The sequence below is a fragment of the Ranitomeya imitator genome, chromosome 1, assembly GCF_032444005.1.
Source record: "Ranitomeya imitator isolate aRanImi1 chromosome 1, aRanImi1.pri, whole genome shotgun sequence".
NCBI classification, from domain to species: Eukaryota; Metazoa; Chordata; class Amphibia; order Anura; family Dendrobatidae; genus Ranitomeya; species Ranitomeya imitator.
The window spans coordinates 545,432,910-545,439,216 of record NC_091282.1 but is presented as its reverse complement, the minus strand read 5'-3'; positions in this window follow the sequence as shown (position 1 = coordinate 545,439,216).

Below are 6,307 nucleotides of genomic sequence, written 5' to 3'. Positions count from 1 at the left end.
AGGATGTACAATTAACTGAAATATATTGCGGCACAGAGATCTTATGGCTCTCTGCACTGCAACACACGCTGCCAGCCAATCAGAGGCCGGCAGCTGACGTCTTCAGGGAACGCATAATAGTCATGTCCTACATTTCCCATAGCAAGCATGCAGATGTCAGCTCTCACCCTTTGCGACTGCTACAAATGAGGACATGCACTTTGTGTGTTAGAGAACTGTGGCAGAACAGTGACATATATACCATGTAGGAACCAAGGATGGGGGGCATATATACCAGGATGGGGGACAGATATACCAGAAAGAGGCCCAGAATGAGGTCATATATACCAGGATGTAGCATCAGACTGCTCTGCCGGGACACCAGAGAATCAAAATGGGGGGTGTTTGATGATACATAAGGGCTCATGATGGGAGGGGTGTGATAATACATAAGGGCTCATGATGGGGGGGGATGATGATACATATTGCCCCTATTGGACAAACAATCAGTAGATTTGGTTTCCAGTACCATCTCTATGCTGATGACACTCAATTATACATTTCTTCTCCTGATCTCACGCCTGCCTTTTTAGAAAACACCAGTGATTGTCTCACCGCTGTCTCTAGCATCATGTCCTCCCTCTATCTGAAACTGACCCTGTCAAAAATAGAACTCCTCGTGTTCTCTCCCTCTACTAACCTACCTTTGCCTGACATTGCTATCTCCATGTGTGGTTCCGCCATTACTTCCAAGCAACATGCGCGCTGCCTTGGGGTCATCCTTGATTCCTAGCTTTCAGTCACCCCCCACATCCAATCACTGGCTCACTCTTCATATCTGCATCTCAAAAACATTTCTAGAATTCGCCCTTTTCTTACTTACAACTCTGCAAAAACTCTTACTGTTTCACTTATTCATTCTTGTGTGGACTATTGTAACTCTCTACTAATCGGCCTCCCTCTTACCAAACTCTCCCCTCTCCAATCTGTCCTGAATGTTGCTGCCAGGATTATATTCTTCACCAGTTGTTATACTGATGCCTCTACCTTGTGCCAGTCATTACACTGGTTACCCATCCACTCCAGAATCCAGTACAAAACTATTACCCTCATCCACAAAGCACTCCATGGCTCAGCACCTCCCTACATCTCCTCCCTGGTTTCTGTCTACCACCTTACCCGTGCACTCCATTCTGCTAGTGACCTGAGGTTAACATCCTCAATAATCAGAACCTCCCACTCCCATCTCCAAGACTTTACACGTGCTGCGCCGATTCTTTGGAATGCACTACCCTGGTTAATATGATTAATCCCCAATCCCCACAGTTTTAAGCGTGCCCTAAAAACGCATTTGTTCAGACTGGCCCAACGCCTCAACGCATTAACCTAACTATCCCTGTGTGGCCCATTCAAAAAACTTAAACCATAATCAGGATCCTCGCATCATGTTCCCATACGCTTTATGCAGTTAATAGCCCTCTGTGTCTGTACTGCTACATACTTAGGCAGTTAACTGGTTCATGCAGCTTTACATGAACACCTGATCCTTACACTATGGCTGGTCCAAACAATGAAAGCAATTGTTACCATCCACCTCTCCTGTCTCCCCATTTTCCTCATAGTTTGTAAGCTTGAGAGCAGGGCCCTCACTCCTCTTGGTCTGTACAAATCCCCTCTATAATTGTATAGCGCTGCGGAATATGTTGGCGCTATATAAACAAAATTATTATTATTATTATGATTACATAAGAGCCCATGATAGGGTGTGTGGAACGATACATAAGGGCTCATGATGAGGGGGTGTGATGATACCTGAGGGCTTATGATGGAAGGGTGTGGTGATACATAAGGGCTCATGATGGGGGGGTGATAATACATAAGGGCCCATGATAGGGGGTGGGGATGATACATAAGGGAAAATGATGGGGGAGGGGATGATGCATAGGGGTCCATGATGGGTGGGGGTGGAACACATTGAGACACAGGATGAGGGGGATACATAAAGTCACAGGATGGGAAGTGGGGATACATAGAGGGCCAGGATGGGTGGCAATACCATGTTCCTGTGGTGTCTCCTGATGGAGTCTTGAACTCTGAAACGCGTAGAATAATAAAGCCACATGTACTAGTAATTCTGGAATTCTAGTAATTCAGCAGCGCAGAAATTTACCACAATTATCCCAATCTGTATCTAAAGGATGGGGGGAGGGGATACATAGAGGGCCATGATGGGTGGGAATACATAGGGGCCCGAGATGTGGGGGAAGGGAATACACAGGGGGCCTAAGATGGGGGACATTATTAAATAAAGTGCACCAGGATGTATGACAATTACAGTATGGGGGCCAGAATTAGGTATTATTAGTCTATAGTTGCAAGTGGAAACATAAATACTGTAGGGGTCTATTAGGGGACATTACTGCTGTAATATAATTTATTTTTGAGGATACTGTCTTCCATGGGGTAACAAAAGGGGGGTCCTGTTAAAGTGCAGGGCAGCATTATGTCGCTTTTTTTTCTTCATCTGACGTAGTGTAGAAATCAGGAAAAAAGTGGGGAATTTGCTCTGGAAGTGATCAACTATTGATAACTGTGTGTTATTTTCTGCAGAGTTGAGTCCTGCCTGGAGTAAGTGATGGCAATCTGGGCCAGATGAAGAAGAAAAGCGAAGATGAAGGACTTCAATTGCAGACATCACTGGTGAGTCAGTGTATTACAACCATATACAGAGTTCCTGTGTATAATGTCACCAGTGGTAATATTTGTATTAGTATTGTGGTTTCTATTCATGATCATTATTGTAGCGTTATTCGGTCAATATGTAATGGTAACATGTGGTCTGTTCATGGTAAGGCGGTATTTGTCACTTGTATGTGGTATTATTCGGTCACTATGTGGTGGTAATAGGTGGTCTGCTCATGGTATGGTAGCATTTGCCACTTGCAAGTGGTATTATTTGGTCACTATGTGGTGGTAACAGGTGGTCTGCTCATGGTATGGTAGCATTTGCCACTTGCAAGTGGTATTATTTGGTCACTATGTGGTGGTAATATGTGGTCTGGTCATGGTGTGATGTTATTTATCCCTTGTATGTGGTATTATTTGGTCACTATGTGGTGGAAATTTGTGGTTTTGTCACGGTGTGTGGCGGTGGTATAGTGGATTGTGTTGTGCATGGGGGTCACTTGTTCACTCTGCTTGTATCAATAAAGGGAAAACTGTTTACTTCCAATAGAGATTAATTACTTGGACGTTTAACAAATATGTACTTACAGGGGATCGCCGATAAAAACAAGGCAACGTTCATACGTTCAGTATTTGGTCAGTATTTTACATCAGTATTTGTAAGTCAAAGCCAGGAGTAGGTGAAAAATACAGAAGTGATGCACGGGTTTCCATTATACATTTGCTCTGATTGTTCCATTCATGATTTTTGCCTCAGAAATAGGTGATGTAAAATACTGAACGTGTGAATGCAGCCTAAGGATTAGTTATTGATTGGTGGGGGTCCGACTGCTGGGACCAGGCCGATGAGCAGAATGTGGAATTTTTATCCCCATTAGACTGGAGTGGCATGTACAACTCATCAACTGATCCATTCATTCTGTAAGTGGCTGTTCTTGTTTTCTTCTGGAAGCTCCAAAGAGCATGAATGGAACTGTGCTTAGACATCTGACCTGCTGCTGGGGTTAAAAGTGCCTTGTCAGGTTTAAAAGCTCCATATTCTTCCCCATTCTTCTGATTGGTGTGGTTTCCAACGGTCGGATTACACTGGTCAATAAGTTATCACCTACCTAAGGCCGGAGACACACTAGCGTATCATATCCACTGCGAGAGCATCAGATGCAATATGCTATTGACCCTCGGTTCTTGCTCTGCTACGAGAGTGAGTCGAGAGTCAGTGCTCTGTGCTCCGATCTTCGCGCATGAGAAGATGGCTGCACAGCTGTGGAGGAGATGGAGAAAGTAATATCCGAGTGCAGTGCTATGTTTCACATGCACCCATAGACTTATATGCGTTTTTTATCTGATTAAGATCCAATCAGAGCTGAAAAATAACGCCACTGCATAGGATTAAATTGGTAGGAATGCAATCAATTTTCAATCGCAAGTGGGAGTGAGCCCATCATGTGGATTGTTGATTACTTGTTTTCACCAAAGAACCCTTTAATGCAAACTACTGTAATATAACCCAGTTATGTTGGAACACAGTAGATATGCAGGAGCCGCCTGTGTTTTACAGTTGATGCTTCACTATTACTGGGATAACGGCTAACGGATATTTGCATATAGTTGTAGGGTGGGCCCCTATAATCAATTTCCCTTGTGGGCCCCAGACAACCCAGTCGGACCTTGCCAGGATGAGGGACAAATATACCAAGAAGGGACCCAGGAGGGGAGTCCTTCATGTGTTTTTTTAGCAAACTCTATGCGAGCTTTCATATGTCTTGTTCTGAAGAGAGGCTTCCGTCAGGCCACTTTGCCATAAAGGCCCGTCTGGTGGAGGGCTGCAGTGATAGTTGACTTTGTGGAACTTTCTCCCATCTCCCTCCTGTATCTCTGGAGCTCAGCCACAGTGATCTTGGGGTTCTTCTTTACCTCTCTCAGCAAGGCTCTTCTCCCACGATTGCTCAGTTTGGCTGGACGGCCATGTCTAGGAAGACTTCTAATGGTCCCAAACTTCTTCCATTTAAGGATTATGAAGGCCACTGTGCTCTTAGGAACCGTGAGTACTGCAAAAATTATTTTGTAACCTTGACCAGAACTGTGCCTTGCCACAATTCTGTCTCTGGGCTCCTTGGCTAGTTCCTTTGACCTCCTGATTCTCATTTGGTCTGACATGCACTGTGAGCTGTGAGGTGTTATATAAACAGGTGTGTGCCTTTCCAAATCAAGTCCTATCTGTTTAATTAAACACAGCTGGACTCCAATGAAGGAGTATAACCATCTCAAAGAGGTTACAAGGAAATGGACAGCATGTGACTTAAATATGAGTGTCTGAGCAAAGGGGCTGAAAACTTATGACCATGTGATATTTCAGTTTTTCTTTTTTAATAAATATGCAAAAATGTCTACATTTCTGTTTTTTTCAGTCATGAAGAGGTGCAGAGTGTACATTAATGAAAAAAAAATGAACTTATTTGAATTTACCAAATGGTTGCAATAAAACAAAGAGTGAAAAATTTAAAGGGGTCTGAATACTCTCCGAACCCACAGTATATACTAGAAGGTAACCCAGGATGGGTAGCATATACGTACCTATTAACTTGAGATTTCTCGAGCACGCTCGGGGGTCCTCTGAGTTTTTTTTAGTGCTCGGAGATTTAGTTTTTCTTGCCGCAGCTGAATGATTTACATCTGTTAGCCAGCTTGATTACATGTGGGGGTTCCCTAGCAACCAGGCAACCCCCACATGTACTTTTGCTGCCTAACAGATGTAAATCATTCAGCTGCGGTAATAAAAACTAAATCTCCGAGCACTAAAAAATACTCGGAGGACCCCCGCGCATGCTCGAGAAATCTCGAGTAACGAGTATATTCGCTCATCACTACTAATAATGCCTGCTGGTGAAACCTCCACATCTCTCCCTCCCTTTTTATGTTCTCTCTTCTTCTCTTCTTCTATATCCTTTATGCTTCTTACCTCTTGTCCCACCCAATGTACATACCAGACACAACATGCCAACTTCTGAAGTTTATGCAAAGACTCAGTTTGTTAAAAATTCCATCATGTAAGAGCTTCTGCCAAACTTCCCAAAGTAATATCCCTCCTTTCCGGATTGTTTACTGTCTTTATTACAAGATGATCTGGTTCTGGTAATATTTGAATCAGATTATGTAACTTGATTCACGCTACAATCGATGCTGTTATAGTTAAACTTTTTCCACTAGTTGTACATTCTCTATCGCTAGATTATTTATAACCCATAATTCTATTTGTTGTGATAAAAGCATCCAGACGTTTTTAACCCCTTAGCGACCGCCGATACGCCTTTTAACGGCGGCCGCTAAGGGTACTTAAACCACAGCGCCGTTAATTAACGGCGCTGTGGAAAAAGTCAATAGCGCCCCCCAGAGGCCGATTTTCTCCGGGGTCTCGGCTGCCGGGGGTAGCCGAGACCCCAGAGAACATGATTCGGGGGGTTTTTAACCCTCCCCGCATTTGCGATCGCCGGTAATTAACCGTTTACCGGCGATCGCAAAAAAAAAAAAACGCGATCTCTTTTTAATTTCTCTGTCCTCCGATGTGATCGAACATCGAAGGACAGAGAAAAGGGGTCCCAGGTGGCCCCCCAATACTCACCTAGCTCCCCCGATGCTCCTCGTG